The 17,782-nt window shown below is 39.8% G+C and overlaps 13 non-coding genes across 13 annotated transcripts; all 13 read left to right on the top strand.

The window, feature by feature from the left end:
• Position 1: 1 nt before the first annotated feature.
• Positions 2-74, top strand: TRNAF-GAA (transfer RNA phenylalanine (anticodon GAA)). Its single transcript has one exon. It is a non-coding gene; the product is annotated as a tRNA-Phe (tRNA).
• Positions 75-2,880: 2,806 nt separating this feature from the next.
• TRNAF-GAA (transfer RNA phenylalanine (anticodon GAA)) lies at positions 2,881-2,953 on the top strand. The gene has a single exon. It is a non-coding gene; the product is annotated as a tRNA-Phe (tRNA).
• A 2,825-nt stretch (positions 2,954-5,778) lies between these two features.
• On the top strand, positions 5,779-5,851 carry TRNAF-GAA (transfer RNA phenylalanine (anticodon GAA)). Its single transcript has one exon. It is a non-coding gene; the product is annotated as a tRNA-Phe (tRNA).
• Positions 5,852-6,345: 494 nt separating this feature from the next.
• On the top strand, positions 6,346-6,418 carry TRNAF-GAA (transfer RNA phenylalanine (anticodon GAA)). Its single transcript has one exon. It is a non-coding gene; the product is annotated as a tRNA-Phe (tRNA).
• A 1,673-nt stretch (positions 6,419-8,091) lies between these two features.
• TRNAF-GAA (transfer RNA phenylalanine (anticodon GAA)) lies at positions 8,092-8,164 on the top strand. The gene has a single exon. It is a non-coding gene; the product is annotated as a tRNA-Phe (tRNA).
• A 493-nt stretch (positions 8,165-8,657) lies between these two features.
• Positions 8,658-8,730, top strand: TRNAF-GAA (transfer RNA phenylalanine (anticodon GAA)). Its single transcript has one exon. It is a non-coding gene; the product is annotated as a tRNA-Phe (tRNA).
• A 1,673-nt stretch (positions 8,731-10,403) lies between these two features.
• TRNAF-GAA (transfer RNA phenylalanine (anticodon GAA)) lies at positions 10,404-10,476 on the top strand. The gene has a single exon. It is a non-coding gene; the product is annotated as a tRNA-Phe (tRNA).
• Positions 10,477-10,970: 494 nt separating this feature from the next.
• TRNAF-GAA (transfer RNA phenylalanine (anticodon GAA)) lies at positions 10,971-11,043 on the top strand. Its single transcript has one exon. It is a non-coding gene; the product is annotated as a tRNA-Phe (tRNA).
• Positions 11,044-12,716: 1,673 nt separating this feature from the next.
• On the top strand, positions 12,717-12,789 carry TRNAF-GAA (transfer RNA phenylalanine (anticodon GAA)). Its single transcript has one exon. It is a non-coding gene; the product is annotated as a tRNA-Phe (tRNA).
• A 494-nt stretch (positions 12,790-13,283) lies between these two features.
• Positions 13,284-13,356, top strand: TRNAF-GAA (transfer RNA phenylalanine (anticodon GAA)). Its single transcript has one exon. It is a non-coding gene; the product is annotated as a tRNA-Phe (tRNA).
• A 1,674-nt stretch (positions 13,357-15,030) lies between these two features.
• Positions 15,031-15,103, top strand: TRNAF-GAA (transfer RNA phenylalanine (anticodon GAA)). The gene has a single exon. It is a non-coding gene; the product is annotated as a tRNA-Phe (tRNA).
• A 1,075-nt stretch (positions 15,104-16,178) lies between these two features.
• Positions 16,179-16,251, top strand: TRNAF-GAA (transfer RNA phenylalanine (anticodon GAA)). The gene has a single exon. It is a non-coding gene; the product is annotated as a tRNA-Phe (tRNA).
• A 493-nt stretch (positions 16,252-16,744) lies between these two features.
• TRNAF-GAA (transfer RNA phenylalanine (anticodon GAA)) lies at positions 16,745-16,817 on the top strand. Its single transcript has one exon. It is a non-coding gene; the product is annotated as a tRNA-Phe (tRNA).
• Positions 16,818-17,782: the final 965 nt, after the last annotated feature.

The following is a 17,782-nucleotide window of genomic DNA, read 5'->3' as shown; positions in this document are numbered from 1 at the left end:
GGCCGAAATAGCTCAGTTGGGAGAGCGTTAGACTGAAGATCTAAAGGTCCCTGGTTCAATCCCGGGTTTCGGCAAGGACTGAGCACCTAGCTAATTAGGTGTAGTTCTCTCTTGGAGTCAGCTTCAGTAGACATTTTAGTTCATAGATGAAACCTTTCAATAACCTGATCGACATACCATCAGTAGAGCACAGCACATGCGTTCGAACTTCCTTTCAAAATGGCTTCCACCTCTCTTGCCTTCAGCTTTGACTTCCATTATTTCCAGTTTCTATCTTGATTTTAATGTAAAGCTTAGGCTGCATCATCTTCTATTTTCCCATGAACCAAGCTGTCAGATGATATAGCTTGCTTACTCATCCCACACATTTGTGTGCCTATTCAGAGTTTGGAATAAAAGAAGTACCTAGGTTGCGCACCAAAAAAGTAAATGAGTAAATGCACCCAGTTAGCTGCAGAAGGATACCGGAAGTTTAAGACATAGCTGTACCCTCAAAGTGAATGATTTCGAGGTGTATGTCTTGTCTACAATGATTAAGAAGAAAACGGAGGGACCTGTGAAATAAGTGGCCGAAATAGCTCAGTTGGGAGAGCGTTAGACTGAAGATATAAAGGTCCCTGGTTCAATCTCGGGTTTCGGCAAAGACTCAGAAGACAGCTTGTTAGGTGTGTTTCTTTCTTGGATTCAGCTTCTGGTGACGTTTTATTTAATTGATAAAATCTTTCATCAACCTAATTGACATACCATCAGTACAAGACAGTACTTGTTTTCTATCTTCCTTTCAAAATGGATTCCACCTCTCTTGCCTTCAGCTTTGACTTCCATTATTTACTGTTTCTGTCTTGATTTTTAGGTAACCCGCAGTCTGCATCAGTCTCCATCTTCCCTTGAACCAAAGTGTCGGATGAAATAGCTTGCTTACTCATGCCACACATTTCTGTGCATTAGATTGCTAGCCTATTTAGAGTTTAGAAAAAAAGAAATACCTAGCTTGCACAATAAAAAACGAATTCCCTAATTACACCCAGTTAACTGGAGAAGGATACAGCAAAGTTTAAGACATAGCTGTACCCTCACAGTGAATGATTTAGACTTCTGTGTCTTGTCTACAATCATTAAAAATGATACTGAAAGCTTTTCATGACACCTGGCTAAAATATCTCAGTTGGGAGAATGTTAGACTAAAGATAAAAAAGGTCCTTGGTTCAATCCTGGGTTGTGCCAAAGACCAAGCACTCAGCTTGTTAGGCATGTTTCTTTCTTGGAGTCACTCTCAAGTGACATTTTATTTCATTGATAAAAACTTGCATCAACCTGATCGACATGCCATCGGTACAAAAGAGCAATTATTTTCTATCTTCCTTTGAAAATGGCTTCCACCTCTCTTGCCTTCAGCTTTGACTTCCATTATTTCCCGTTTCTATCTTGATTTTGATGTAAACCGTAGCCGGCGTCATCTTCCATTTTCCCATGAGCCAAACTGTCAGATGATATAGCTTGCTTGGTCATGCCACACATTTCTGTTTATGAGAGTGGTAGCCTATTCAGAGTTTAGAAAAAAAGAAGTACCTACCTTGCGTAGCAAAAAAGTAAAGGAGTAATTGCCCCCAGTTAGCTACAGAAGGATACAGGAAAGTGTAACACATAGCTGTACCCTCACAGTGAATGATTGCGACTTATATTTCTTGTCTACAATGATTAACAATAATAAGGAAGGCACTGTGAAAAAACGGGCTGAAAGAGCTCAGTTGCGAGGACGTCAAACTTTAGATCTAAGGGTCCCTGGTTAAATCCTTGGTTTGGTCAAAGACTGAGCAGCTAGTTCGTCAGGCAAGTTTCTTTTTTGGAGTCAGCTTCCGGTGACGTTTTATTTAATTAATAAAACCTTTCATCAACCTAATTGACATACCATCAGTACAAGACAGTACGTGTTTTCTATCTTTCTTTGAAAATGGATTCCACCTCTCTTGCCTTCAGCTTTGACTTCCATTATTTGCCGTTTCTATCTCGATTTTAGGGTAAACTGTAGCCTGCATCATTTTCCATCTAACCTTGGACCAAAGTGTCAGATGATATAGCTTGCTTCCTCATGCCACACATTTCTGTGTATTAGATTGCTAGCCTATTTAGCGTTTAGAAAAAAAGAAATACCTAGCTTGCGCAATAAAAAATAAATTGACTAATTGTGCCCAGTTAGCTGCAGAAGGATACAGCATACTTTAACACATAGATGTACCCTCCTAGTGATTGATCAGATGCCCACTTGTTGCCTGCAATGATTAAGAATCATCAGGAAGGTATTCTCTGACAACTGGCCGAAATAGCTCATTTGGGAGAGCGTTAAACTGAAGATCTAAAGCTCTCTGGTTCAATCCCGGGTTTTGGCAAGGACTGAGCACCTAGCTAATTAGGTGTAGTTCTCTCTTGGAGTCAGCTTCAGTAGACATTTTAGTTCATAGATGAAACCTTTTAATAACCTGTTCGACATACCATCAGTAGAGCACAGCACTTGCTTCTATCTTCCTTTCAAAATGGCTTCCACCTCTCTTGCCTTCAGCTTTGACTTCCATTATTTCCAGTTTCTATCTTGATTTTAATGTAAACCTTAGGCTGCATCATCTTACATTTTCCCATGAACCAAGCTGTCAGATGATATAGCTTGCTTACTCATCCCACACATTTGTGTGGCTATTCAGAGTTTGGAATAAAAGAAGTACCTAGGTTGCGCACCAAAAAAGTAAATGAGTAATTGCACCCAGTTAGCTGCAGAAGGATACCGGAAGTTTAAGACATAGCTGTACCCTCAAAGTGAATGATTTCGAGGTGTATGTCTTGTCTACAATGATTAAGAAGAAAGCGGAGGGACCTGTCAAATGACTGGCCGAAATAGCTCAGTTGGGAGAGCGTTAGACTGAAGATCTAAAGGTCCCTGGTTCAATCCCGGGTTTCGGCAAAGACTCAGAAGACAGCTTGTTAGGCGTGTGTGTTTCTTTCTTGGATTCAGCTTCTGGTGACGTTTTATTTAATTGATAAAACCTTTCATCAACCTAATTGACATACCATCAGTACAAGACAGTACTTGTTTTCTATCTTCCTTTCAAAATGGATTCCACCTCTCTTGCCTTCAGCTTTGACTTCCATTATTTACTGTTTCTGTCTTGATTTTTAGGTAACCCGCAGTCTGCATCAGTCTCCATCTTCCCTTGAACCAAAGTGTCGGATGAAATAGCTTGCTTACTCATGCCACACATTTCTGTGCATTAGATTGCTAGCCTATTTAGAGTTTAGAAAAAAAGAAATACCTAGCTTGCACAATAAAAAACGAATTCCCTAATTACACCCAGTTAACTGGAGAAGGATACAGCAAAGTTTAAGACATAGCTGTACCCTCACAGTGAATGATTTAGACTTCTGTGTCTTGTCTACAATGATTAAAAATGATACGGAAAGCTTTTCATGACACCTGGTTTAAATATCTCAGTTGGGAGAATGTTAGACTAAAGATAAAAAAGGTCCTTGGTTCAATCCTGGGTTGTGCCAAAGACCAAGCACTCAGCTTGTTAGGCATGTTTCTTTCTTGGAGTCACTCTCAAGGGACATTTTATTTCATTGATAAAAACTTGCATCAACCTGATCGACATGCCATCGGTACAAAAGAGCACTTATTTTCTATCTTCCTTTCAAAATGGCTTCCACCTCTCTTGCCTTCAGCTTTGACTTCCATTATTTCCCGTTTCTATCTTGATTTTGATGTAAACCGTAGGCGGCGTCATCTTCCATTTTCCCATGAGCCAAACTGTCAGATGATATAGCTTGCTTAGTCATGCCACACATTTCTGTTTATGAGAATGGTAGCCTATTCAGAGTTTAGAAAAAAAGAAGTACCTAGCTCGCGTAGCAAAAAAGTAAAGGAGTAATTGCCCCCAGTTAGCTACAGAAGGATACAGCAAAGTGTAACACATAGCTGTACCCTCACAGTGAATGATTGCGACTTATATTTCTTGTCTACAATGATTAATAATAATAAGGAAGGCACTGTGAAAAAACGGGCTGAAAGAGCTCAGTTGCGAGGACGTCAAACTTTAGATCTAAGGGTCCCTGGTTAAATTCTTGGTTTGGTCAAAGACTGAGCAGCTAGTTCGTCAGGCAAGTTTCTTTTTTGGAGTCAGCTTCCGGTGACGTTTTATTTAATTAATAAAACCTTTCATCAACCTAATTGACATACCATCAGTACAAGACAGTACGTGTTTTCTATCTTCCTTTGAAAATGGATTCCACCTCTCTTGCCTTCAGCTTTGACTTCCATTATTTCCCGTTTCTATCTCGATTTTAGGGTAAACTGTAGCCTGCATCATTTTCCATCTAACCTTGGACCAAAGTGTCAGATGATATAGCTTGCTTCCTCATGCCACACATTTCTGTGTATTAGATTGCTAGCCTATTTAGCGTTTAGAAAAAAAGAAATACCTAGCTTGCGCAATAAAAAATAAATTGACTAATTGTGCCCAGTTAGCTGCAGAAGGATACAGCATACTTTAACACATAGATGTACCCTCCTAGTGATTGATCAGATGCCCACTTGTTGCCTACAATGATTAAGAATCATCAGGAAGGTATTCTTTGACAACTGGACGAAATAGCTCAGTTGGGAGAGCGTTAGACTGAAGATCTAAAGGTCCCTGGTTCAATCCCGGGTTTTGGCAAGGAGTGAGCACCTAGCTAATTAGGTGTAGTTCTCTCTTGGAGTCAGCTTCAGTAGACATTTTAGTTCATAGATGAAACCTTTCAATAACCTGATCGACATACCATCAGTAGAGCACAGCACTTGCGTTCTATCTTCCTTTGAAAATGGCTTCCACCTCTCTTGCCTTCAGCTTTGACTTCCATTATTTCCAGTTTCTATCTTGATTTTAATGTAAAGCTTAGGCTGCATCATCTTCTATTTTCCCATGAACCAAGCTGTCAGATGATATAGCTTGCTTACTCATCCCACACATTTGTGTGCCTATTCAGAGTTTGGAATAAAAGAAGTACCTAGGTTGCGCACCAAAAAAGTAAATGAGTAAATGCACCCAGTTAGCTGCAGAAGGATACCGGAAGTTTAAGACATAGCTGTACCCTCAAAGTGAATGATTTCGAGGTGTATGTCTTGTCTACAATGCTTAAGAAGAAAACGGAGGGACCTGTGAAATAACTGGCCGAAATAGCTCAGTTGGGAGAGTGTTAGACTGAAGATCTAAAGGTCCCTGGTTCAATCCCGGGTTTCGACAAAGACTCAGAAGGCAGCTTGTTAGGCGTGTTTCTTTCTTGGATTCAGCTTCTGGAGACGTTTTATTTAATTGATAAAACCTTTCATCAACCTAATTGACATACCATCAGTACAAGACAGTACGTGTTTTCTATCTTCCTTTGAAAATGGTTTCCACCTCTCTTGCCTTCAGCTTTGACTTCGATTATTTGCCGTTTCTATCTCGATTTTAGGGTAAACTGTAGCCTGCATCATTTTCCATCTAACCTTGGACCAAAGTGTCAGATGATATAGCTTGCTTCCTCATGCCACACATTTCTGTGTATTAGATTGCTAGCCTATTTAGCGTTTAGAAAAAAAGAAATACCTAGCTTGCGCAATAAAAAATAAATTGACTAATTGTGCCCAGTTAGCTGCAGAAGGATACAGCATACTTTAACACATAGATGTACCCTCCTAGTGATTGATCAGATGCCCACTTGTTGCCTACAATGATTAAGAATCATCAGGAAGGTATTCTCTGACAACTGGCCGAAATAGCTCAGTTGGGAGAGCGTTAGACTGAAGATCTAAAGGTCCCTGGTTCAATCCCGGGTTTCGGCAAGGACTGAGCACCTAGCTAATTAGGTGTAGTTCTCTCTTGGAGTCAGCCTCAGTAGACATTTTAGTTCATAGATGAAACCTTTCAATAACCTGATCGACATACCATCAGTAGAGCACAGCACTTGCGTTCTATCTTCCTTTCAAAATGGCTTCCACCTCTGTTGCCTTCAGCTTTGACTTCCATTATTTCCAGTTTGTATCTTGATTTTAATGTAAAGCTTAGGCTGCATCATCTTCTATTTTCCCATGAACCAAGCTGTCAGATGATATAGCTTGCTTACTCATCCCACACATTTGTGTGCCTATTCAGAGTTTGGAATAAAAGAAGTACCTAGGTTGCGCACCAAAAAAGTAAATGAGTAAATGCACCCAGTTAGCTGCAGAAGGATACCGGAAGTTTAAGACATAGCTGTACCATCAAAGTGAATGATTTGGAGGTGTATGTCTTGTCTACAATGATTAAGAAGAAAACGGAGGGAGCTGTGAAATAACTGGCCGAAATAGCTCAGTTGGGAGAGCGTTAGACTGAAGATCTAAAGGTCCCTGGTTCAATCCCGGGTTTCGGCAAAGACTCAGAAGACAGCTTTTTAGACGTGTTTCGTTCTTGGATTCAGCTTCTGGTGACGTTTTATTTAATTGATAAAACCTTTCATCAACCTAATTGACATACCATCAGTACAAGACAGTACTTGTTTTCTATCTTCCTTTCAAAATGGATTCCACCTCTCTTGCCTTCAGCTTTGACTTCCATTATTTACTGTTTCTATCTTGATTTTTAGGTAACCCGCAGTCTGCATCAGTCTCCATCTTCCCTTGAACCAAAGTGTCGGATGAAATAGCTTGCTTACTCATGCCACACATTTCTGTGCATTAGATTGCTAGCCTATTTAGAGTTTAGAAAAAAAGAAATACCTAGCTTGCAGAATAAAAAACAAATTCCCTAATTACACCCAGTTAACTGGAGAAGGATACAACAAAGTTTAAGACATAGCTGTACCCTCACAGTGAATGATTTAGACTTCTGTGTCTTGTCTACAATGATTAAAAATGATACGGAAAGCTTTTCATGACACCTGGCTAAAATATCTCAGTTAGGATAATGTTAGACTAAAGATAAAAAAGGTCCTTGGTTCAATCCTGGGTTGTGCCAAAGACCAAGCACTCAGCTTGTTAGGCATGTTTCTTTCTTGGAGTCACTCTCAAGTGACATTTTATTTCATTGATAAAAACTTGCATCAACCTGATCGACATGCCATCGGTACAAAAGAGAACTTATTTTCTATCTTCCTTTCAAAATGGCTTCCACCTCTCTTGCCTTCAGCTTTGACTTCCATTATTTCCCGTTTCTATCTTGATTTTAATGTAAACCCTAGCCGGCGTCATCTTCCATTTTCCCATGAGCCAAACTGTCAGATGATATAGCTTGCTTGGTCATGCCACACATTTCTGTTTATGAGAGTGGTAGCCTATTCAGAGTTTAGAAAAAAAGAAGTACCTACCTCGCGTAGCAAAAAAGTAAAGGAGTAATTGCCCCCAGTTAGCTACAGAAGGATACAGGAAAGTGTAACACATAGCTGTACCCTCACAGTGAATGATTGCGACTTATATTTCTTGTCTACAATGATTAACAATAATAAGGAAGGCACTGTGAAAAAACGGGCTGAAAGAGCTCAGTTGCGAGGACGTCAAACTTTAGATCTAAGGGTCCCTGGTTAAATCCTTGGTTTGGTCAAAGACTGAGCAGCTAGTTCGTCAGGCAAGTTTCTTTTTTGGAGTCAGCTTCCGGTGACGTTTTATTTAATTAATAAAACCTTTCATCAACCTAATTGACATACCATCAGTACAAGACAGTACGTGTTTTCTATCTTTCTTTGAAAATGGATTCCACCTCTCTTGCCTTCAGCTTTGACTTCCATTATTTGCCGTTTCTATCTCGATTTTAGGGTAAACTGTAGCCTGCATCATTTTCCATCTAACCTTGGACCAAAGTGTCAGATGATATAGCTTGCTTCCTCATGCCACACATTTCTGTGTATTAGATTGCTAGCCTATTTAGCGTTTAGAAAAAAAGAAATACCTAGCTTGCGCAATAAAAAATAAATTGACTAATTGTGCCCAGTTAGCTGCAGAAGGATACAGCATACTTTAACACATAGATGTACCCTCCTAGTGATTGATCAGATGCCCACTTGTTGCCTACAATGATTAAGAATCATCAGGAAGGTATTCTTTGACAACTGGCCGAAATAGCTCAGTTGGGAGAGCGTTAGACTGAAGATCTAAAGGTCCCTGGTTCAATCCCGGGTTTCGGCAAGGACTGAGCACTAGCTAATTAGGTGTAGTTCCCTCTTGGAGTCAGCTTCAGTAGACATTTTAGTTCATAGATGAAACCATTCAATAACCTGATCGACATACCATCAGTAGAGCACAGCACTTGCGTTCTATCTTCCTTTCAAAATGGCTTCCACCTCTCTTGCCTTCAGCTTTGACTTCCATTATTTCCAGTTTGTATCTTGATTTTAATGTAAAGCTTAGGCTGCATCATCTTCTATTTTCCCATGAACCAAGCTGTCAGATGATATAGCTTGCTTACTCATCCCACACATTTGTGTGCCTATTCAGAGTTTGGAATAAAAGAAGTACCTAGGTTGCGCACCAAAAAAGTAAATGAGTAAATGCACCCAGTTAGCTGCAGAAGGATACCGGAAGTTTAAGACATAGCTGTACCCTCAAAGTGAATGATTTCGAGGTGTATGTCTTGTCTACAATGATTAAGAAGAAAACGGAAGGACCTGTGAAATAACTGGCCGAAATAGCTCAGTTGGGAGAGCGTTAGACTGAAGATCTAAAGGTCCCTGGTTCAATCCCGGGTTTCGGCAAAGACTCAGAAGACAGCTTTTTAGGCGTGTTTCTTTCTTGGATTCAGCTTCTGGTGACGTTTTATTTAATTGATAAAACCTTTCATCAACCTAATTGACATACCATCAGTACAAGACAGTACTTGTTTTCTATCTTCCTTTCAAAATGAATTCCACCTCTCTTGCCTTCAGCTTTGACTTCCATTATTTACTGTTTCTATCTTGATTTTTAGGTAACCCGCAGTCTGCATCAGTCTCCATCTTCCCTTGAACCAAAGTGTCGGATGAAATAGCTTGCTTACTCATGCCACACATTTCTGTGCATTAGATTGCTAGCCTATTTAGAGTTTAGAAAAAAAGAAATACCTAGCTTGCACAATAAAAAACGAATTCCCTAATTACACCCAGTTAACTGGAGAAGGATACAGCAAAGTTTAAGACATAGCTGTACCCTCACAGTGAATGATTTAGACTTCTGTGTCTTGTCTACAATGATTAAAAATGATACGGAAAGCTTTTCATGACACCTGGCTAAAATATCTCAGTTGGGAGAATGTTAGACTAAAGATAAAAAAGGTCCTTGGTTCAATCCTGGGTTGTGCCAAAGACCAAGCACTCAGCTTGTTAGGCATGTTTCTTTCTTGGAATCACTCTCAAGTGACATTTTATTTCATTGATAAAAACTTGCATCAACCTGATCGACATGCCATCGGTACAAAAGAGCACCTATTTTCTATCTTCCTTTCAAAATGGCTTCCACCTCTCTTGCCTTCAGCTTTGACTTCCATTATTTCCCGTTTCTATCTTGATTTTAATGTAAACCGTAGCCGGCGTCATCTTCCATTTTCCCATGAGCCAAACTGTCAGATGATATAGCTTGCTTGGTCATGCCACACATTTCTGTTTATGAGAGTGGTAGCCTATTCAGAGTTTAGAAAAAAAGAAGTACCTACCTCGCGTAGCAAAAAAGTAAAGGAGTAATTGCCCCCAGTTAGCTACAGAAGGATACAGCAAAGTGTAACACATAGCTGTACCCTCACAGTGAATGATTGCGACTTATATTTCTTGTCTACAATGATTAACAATAATAAGGAAGGCACTGTGAAAAAACGGGCTGAAAGAGCTCAGTTGCGAGGACGTCAAACTTTAGATCTAAGGGTCCCTGGTTAAATCCTTGGTTTGGTCAAAGACTGAGCAGCTAGTTCGTCAGGCAAGTTTCTTTTTTGGAGTCAGCTTCCGGTGACGTTTTATTTAATTAATAAAACCTTTCATCAACCTAATTGACATACCATCAGTACAAGACAGTACGTGTTTTCTATCTTTCTTTGAAAATGGATTCCACCTCTCTTGCCTTCAGCTTTGACTTCCATTATTTGCCGTTTCTATCTCGATTTTAGGGTAAACTGTAGCCTGCATCATTTTCCATCTAACCTTGGACCAAAGTGTCAGATGATATAGCTTGCTTCCTCATGCCACACATTTCTGTGTATTAGATTGCTAGCCTATTTAGCGTTTAGAAAAAAAGAAATACCTAGCTTGCGCAATAAAAAATAAATTGACTAATTGTGCCCAGTTAGCTGCAGAAGGATACAGCATACTTTAACACATAGATGTACCCTCCTAGTGATTGATCAGATGCCCACTTGTTTCCTACAATGATTAAGAATCATCAGGAAGGTATTTTCTGACAACTGGCCAAAATAGCTCAGTTGGGAGAGCGTTAGACTGAAGATCTAAAGGTCCCTGGTTCAATCCCGGGTTTCGGCAAGGACTGAGCACCTAGCTAATTAGGTGTAGTTCTCTCTTGGAGTCAGCTTCAGTAGACATTTTAGTTCATAGATGAAACCTTTCAATAACCTGATCGACATACCATCAGTAGAGCACAGCACTTGCGTTCTATCTTCCTTTCAAAATGGCTTCCACCTCTCTTGCCTTCAGCTTTGACTTCCATTATTTCCAGTTTCTATCTTGATTTTAATGTAAAGCTTAGGCTGCATCATCTTCTATTTTCCCATGAACCAAGCTGTCAGATGATATAGCTTGCTTACTCATCCCACACATTTGTGTGCCTATTCAGAGTTTGGAATAAAAGAAGTACCTAGGTTGCGCACCAAAAAAGTAAATGAGTAAATGCACCCAGTTAGCTGCAGAAGGATACCGGAAGTTTAAGACATAGCTGTACCCTCAAAGTGAATGATTTCGAGGTGTATGTCTTGTCTACAATGATTAAGAAGAAAACGGAGGGACCTGTGAAATAACTGGCCGAAATAGCTCAGTTGGGAGAGCGTTAGACTGAAGATCTAAAGGTCCCTGGTTCAATCCCGGGTTTCGGTAAAGACTCAGAAGACAGCTTGTTAGGCGTGTTTCTTTCTTGGATTCAGCTTCTGGTGACGTTTTATTTAATTGATAAAATCTTTCATCAACCTAATTGACATACCATCAGTACAAGACAGTACTTGTTTTCTATCTTCCTTTCAAAATGGATTCCACCTCTCTTGCCTTCAGCTTTGACTTCCATTATTTACTGTTTCTGTCTTGATTTTTAGGTAACCCCCAGTCTGCATCAGTCTCCATCTTCCCTTGAACCAAAGTGTCGGATGAAATAGCTTGCTTACTCATGCCACACATTTCTGTGCATTAGATTGCTAGCCTATTTAGAGTTTAGAAAAAAAGAAATACCTAGCTTGCAGAATAAAAAACGAATTCCCTAATTACACCCAGTTAACTGGAGAAGGATACAGCAAAGTTTAAGACATAGCTGTACCCTCACAGTGAATGATTTAGACTTCTGTGTCTTGTCTACAATGATTAAAAATGATACGGAAAGCTTTTCATGACACCCGGCTAAAATATCTCAGTTGGGAGAATGTTAGACTAAAGATAAAAAAGGTCCTTGGTTCAATCCTGGGTTGTGCCAAAGACCAAGCACTCAGCTTGTTAGGCATGTTTCTTTCTTGGAATCACTCTCAAGTGACATTTTATTTCATTGATAAAAACTTGCATCAACCTGATCGACATGCCATCGGTACAAAAGAGCACCTATTTTCTATCTTCCTTTCAAAATGGCTTCCACCTCTCTTGCCTTCAGCTTTGACTTCCATTATTTCCCGTTTCTATCTTGATTTTAATGTAAACCGTAGCCGGCGTCATCTTCCATTTTCCCATGAGCCAAACTGTCAGATGATATAGCTTGCTCGGTCATGCCACACATTTCTGTTTATGAGAGTGGTAGCCTATTCAGAGTTTAGAAAAAAAGAAGTACCTACCTCGCGTAGCAAAAAAGTAAAGGAGTAATTGCCCCCAGTTAGCTACAGAAGGATACAGCAAAGTGTAACACATAGCTGTTCCCTCACAGTGAATGATTGCGACTTATATTTCTTGTCTACAATGATTAACAATAATAAGGAAGGCACTGTGAAAAAACGGGCTGAAAGAGCTCAGTTGCGAGGACGTCAAACTTTAGATCTAAGGGTCCCTGGTTAAATCCTTGGTTTGGTCAAAGACTGAGCAGCTAGTTCGTCAGGCAAGTTTCTTTTTTGGAGTCAGCTTCCGGTGACGTTTTATTTAATTAATAAAACCGTTCATCAACCTAATTGACATACCATCAGTACAAGACAGTACGTGTTTTCTATCTTTCTTTGAAAATGGATTCCACCTCTCTTGCCTTCAGCTTTGACTTCCATTATTTGCCGTTTCTATCTCGATTTTAGGGTAAACTGTAGCCTGCATCATTTTCCATCTAACCTTGGACCAAAGTGTCAGATGATATAGCTTGCTTCCTCATGCCACACATTTCTGTGTATTAGATTGCTAGCCTATTTAGCGTTTAGAAAAAAAGAAATACCTAGCTTGCGCAATAAAAAATAAATTGACTAATTGTGCCCAGTTAGCTGCAGAAGGATACAGCATACTTTAACACATAGATGTACCCTCCTAGTGATTGATCAGATGCCCACTTGTTTCCTACAATGATTAAGAATCATCAGGAAGGTATTCTCTGACAACTGGCCAAAATAGCTCAGTTGGGAGAGCGTTAGACTGAAGATCTAAAGGTCCCTGGTTCAATCCCGGGTTTCGGCAAGGACTGAGCACCTAGCTAATTAGGTGTAGTTCTCTCTTGGAGTCAGCTTCAGTAGACATTTTAGTTCATAGATGAAACCTTTCAATAACCTGATCGACATACCATCAGTAGAGCACAGCACTTGCGTTCTATCTTCCTTTGAAAATGGCTTCCACCTCTCTTGCCTTCAGCTTTGACTTCCATTATTTCCAGTTTCTATCTTGATTTTAATGTAAAGCTTAGGCTGCATCATCTTCTATTTTCCCATGAACCAAGCTGTCAGATGATATAGCTTGCTTACTCATCCCACACATTTGTGTGCCTATTCAGAGTTTGGAATAAAAGAAGTACCTAGGTTGCGCACCAAAAAAGTAAATGAGTAAATGCACCCAGTTAGCTGCAGAAGGATACCGGAAGTTTAAGACATAGCTGTACCCTCAAAGTGAATGATTTCGAGGTGTATGTCTTGTCTACAATGATTAAGAAGAAAACGGAGGGACCTGTGAAATAACTGGCCGAAATAGCTCAGTTGGGAGAGCGTTAGACTGAAGATCTAAAGGTCCCTGGTTCAATCCCGGGTTTTGGCAAAGACTCAGAAGACAGCTTGTTAGGCGTGTTTCTTTCTTGGATTCAGCTTCTGGTGACGTTTTATTTAATTGATAAAACCTTTCATCGACCTAATTGACATACCATCAGTACAAGACAGTACTTGTTTTCTATCTTCCTTTCAAAATGGATTCCACCTCTCTTGCCTTCAGCTTTGACTTCCATTATTTACTGTTTCTGTCTTGATTTTTAGGTAACCCGCAGTCTGCATCAGTCTCCATCTTCCCTTGAACCAAAGTGTCGGATGAAATAGCTTGCTTACTCATGCCACACATTTCTGTGCATTAGATTGCTAGCCTATTTAGAGTTTAGAAAAAAAGAAATACCTAGCTTGCACAATAAAAAACGAATTCCCTAATTACACCCAGTTAACTGGAGAAGGATACAGCAAAGTTTAAGACATAGCTGTACCCTCACAGTGAATGATTTAGACTTCTGTGTCTTGTCTACAATGATTAAAAATGATACGGAAAGCTTTTCATGACACCTGGTTTAAATATCTCAGTTGGGAGAATGTTAGACTAAAGATAAAAAAAGGTCCTTGGTTCAATCCTAGGTTGTGCCAAAGACCAAGCACTCAGCTTGTTAGGCATGTTTCTTTCTTGGAGTCACTCTCAAGGGACATTTTATTTCATTGATAAAAACTTGCATCAACCTGATCGACATGCCATCGGTACAAAAGAGCACTTATTTTCTATCTTCCTTTCAAAATGGCTTCCACCTCTCTTGCCTTCAGCTTTGACTTCCATTATTTCCCGTTTCTATCTTGATTTTGATGTAAACCGTAGGCGGCGTCATCTTCCATTTTCCCATGAGCCAAACTGTCAGATGATATAGCTTGCTTAGTCATGCCACACATTTCTGTTTATGAGAATGGTAGCCTATTCAGAGTTTAGAAAAAAAGAAGTACCTAGCTCGCGTAGCAAAAAAGTAAAGGAGTAATTGCCCCCAGTTAGCTACAGAAGGATACAGCAAAGTGTAACACATAGCTGTACCCTCACAGTGAATGATTGCGACTTATATTTCTTGTCTACAATGATTAATAATAATAAGGAAGGCACTGTGAAAAAACGGGCTGAAAGAGCTCAGTTGCGAGGACGTCAAACTTTAGATCTAAGGGTCCCTGGTTAAATTCTTGGTTTGGTCAAAGACTGAGCAGCTAGTTCGTCAGGCAAGTTTCTTTTTTGGAGTCAGCTTCCGGTGACGTTTTATTTAATTAATAAAACCTTTCATCAACCTAATTGACATACCATCAGTACAAGACAGTACGTGTTTTCTATCTTCCTTTGAAAATGGATTCCACCTCTCTTGCCTTCAGCTTTGACTTCCATTATTTCCCGTTTCTATCTCGATTTTAGGGTAAACTGTAGCCTGCATCATTTTCCATCTAACCTTGGACCAAAGTGTCAGATGATATAGCTTGCTTCCTCATGCCACACATTTCTGTGTATTAGATTGCTAGCCTATTTAGCGTTTAGAAAAAAAGAAATACCTAGCTTGCGCAATAAAAAATGAATTGACTAATTGTGCCCAGTTAGCTGCAGAAGGATACAGCATACTTTAACACATAGATGTACCCTCCTAGTGATTGATCAGATGCCCACTTGTTGCCTACAATGATTAAGAATCATCAGGAAGGTATTCTTTGACAACTGGCCGAAATAGCTCAGTTGGGAGAGCGTTAGACTGAAGATCTAAAGGTCCCTGGTTCAATCCCGGGTTTTGGCAAGGAGTGAGCACCTAGCTAATTAGGTGTAGTTCTCTCTTGGAGTCAGCTTCAGTAGACATTTTAATTCATAGATGAAACCTTTCAATAACCTGATCGACATACCATCAGTAGAGCACAGCACTTGCGTTCTATCTTCCTTTCAAAATGACTTCCACCTCTCTTGCCTTCAGCTTTGACTTCCATTATTTCCAGTTTCTATCTTGATTTTAATGTAAAGCTTAGGCTGCATCATCTTCTATTTTCCCATGAACCAAGCTGTCAGATGATATAGCTTGCTTACTCATCCCACACATTTGTGTGCCTATTCAGAGTTTGGAATAAAAGAAGTACCTAGGTTGCGCACCAAAAAAGTAAATGAGTAAATGCACCCAGTTAGCTGCAGAAGGATACCGGAAGTTTAAGACATAGCTGTACCCTCAAAGTGAATGATTTCGAGGTGTATGTCTTGTCTACAATGATTAAGAAGAAAACGGAGGGACCTGTGAAATAACTGGCCGAAATAGCTCAGTTGGGAGAGTGTTAGACTGAAGATCTAAAGGTCCCTGGTTCAATCCCGGGTTTCGACAAAGACTCAGAAGGCAGCTTGTTAGGCGTGTTTCTTTCTTGGATTCAGCTTCTAGTGACGTTTTATTTAATTGATAAAACCTTTCATCAACCTAATTGACATACCATCAGTACAAGACAGTACGTGTTTTCTATCTTCCTTTGAAAATGGTTTCCACCTCTCTTGCCTTCAGCTTTGACTTCGATTATTTGCCGTTTCTATCTCGATTTTAGGGTAAACTGTAGCCTGCATCATTTTCCATCTAACCTTGGACCAAAGTGTCAGATGATATAGCTTGCTTCCTCATGCCACACATTTCTGTGTATTAGATTGCTAGCCTATTTAGCGTTTAGAAAAAAAGAAATACCTAGCTTGCGCAATAAAAAATAAATTGACTAATTGTGCCCAGTTAGCTGCAGAAGGATACAGCATACTTTAACACATAGATGTACCCTCCTAGTGATTGATCAGATGCCCACTTGTTGCCTACAATGATTAAGAATCATCAGGAAGGTATTCTTTGACAACTGGCCGAAATAGCTCAGTTGGGAGAGCGTTAGACTGAAGATCTAAAGGTCCCTGGTTCAATCCCGGGTTTCGGCAAGGACTGAGCACTAGCTAATTAGGTGTAGTTCCCTCTTGGAGTCAGCTTCAGTAGACATTTTAGTTCATAGATGAAACCATTCAATAACCTGATCGACATACCATCAGTAGAGCACAGCACTTGCGTTCTATCTTCCTTTCAAAATGGCTTCCACCTCTCTTGCCTTCAGCTTTGACTTCCATTATTTCCAGTTTGTATCTTGATTTTAATGTAAAGCTTAGGCTGCATCATCTTCTATTTTCCCATGAACCAAGCTGTCAGATGATATAGCTTGCTTACTCATCCCACACATTTGTGTGCCTATTCAGAGTTTGGAATAAAAGAAGTACCTAGGTTGCGCACCAAAAAAGTAAATGAGTAAATGCACCCAGTTAGCTGCAGAAGGATACCGGAAGTTTAAGACATAGCTGTACCCTCAAAGTGAATGATTTCGAGGTGTATGTCTTGTCTACAATGATTAAGAAGAAAACGGAAGGACCTGTGAAATAACTGGCCGAAATAGCTCAGTTGGGAGAGCGTTAGACTGAAGATCTAAAGGTCCCTGGTTCAATCCCGGGTTTCGGCAAAGACTCAGAAGACAGCTTTTTAGGCGTGTTTCTTTCTTGGATTCAGCTTCTGGTGACGTTTTATTTAATTGATAAAACCTTTCATCAACCTAATTGACATACCATCAGTACAAGACAGTACTTGTTTTCTATCTTCCTTTCAAAATGAATTCCACCTCTCTTGCCTTCAGCTTTGACTTCCATTATTTACTGTTTCTATCTTGATTTTTAGGTAACCCGCAGTCTGCATCAGTCTCCATCTTCCCTTGAACCAAAGTGTCGGATGAAATAGCTTGCTTACTCATGCCACACATTTCTGTGCATTAGATTGCTAGCCTATTTAGAGTTTAGAAAAAAAGAAATACCTAGCTTGCACAATAAAAAACGAATTCCCTAATTACACCCAGTTAACTGGAGAAGGATACAGCAAAGTTTAAGACATAGCTGTACCCTCACAGTGAATGATTTAGACTTCTGTGTCTTGTCTACAATGATTAAAAATGATACGGAAAGCTTTTCATGACACCTGGCTAAAATATCTCAGTTGGGAGAATGTTAGACTAAAGATAAAAAAGGTCCTTGGTTCAATCCTGGGTTGTGCCAAAGACCAAGCACTCAGCTTGTTAGGCATGTTTCTTTCTTGGAATCACTCTCAAGTGACATTTTATTTCATTGATAAAAACTTGCATCAACCTGATCGACATGCCATCGGTACAAAAGAGCACCTATTTTCTATCTTCCTTTCAAAATGGCTTCCACCTCTCTTGCCTTCAGCTTTGACTTCCATTATTTCCCGTTTCTATCTTGATTTTAATGTAAACCGTAGCCGGCGTCATCTTCCATTTTCCCATGAGCCAAACTGTCAGATGATATAGCTTGCTTGGTCATGCCACACATTTCTGTTTATGAGAGTGGTAGCCTATTCAGAGTTTAGAAAAAAAGAAGTACCTACCTCGCGTAGCAAAAAAGTAAAGGAGTAATTGCC

The sequence above is a fragment of the Pleurodeles waltl genome, chromosome 8 (assembly GCF_031143425.1).
Source record: "Pleurodeles waltl isolate 20211129_DDA chromosome 8, aPleWal1.hap1.20221129, whole genome shotgun sequence".
Taxonomy (NCBI): Eukaryota; Metazoa; Chordata; class Amphibia; order Caudata; family Salamandridae; genus Pleurodeles; species Pleurodeles waltl.
Note: the sequence above shows the minus strand (reverse complement) of the source record. Positions and strands in the feature narration are given on the sequence as shown.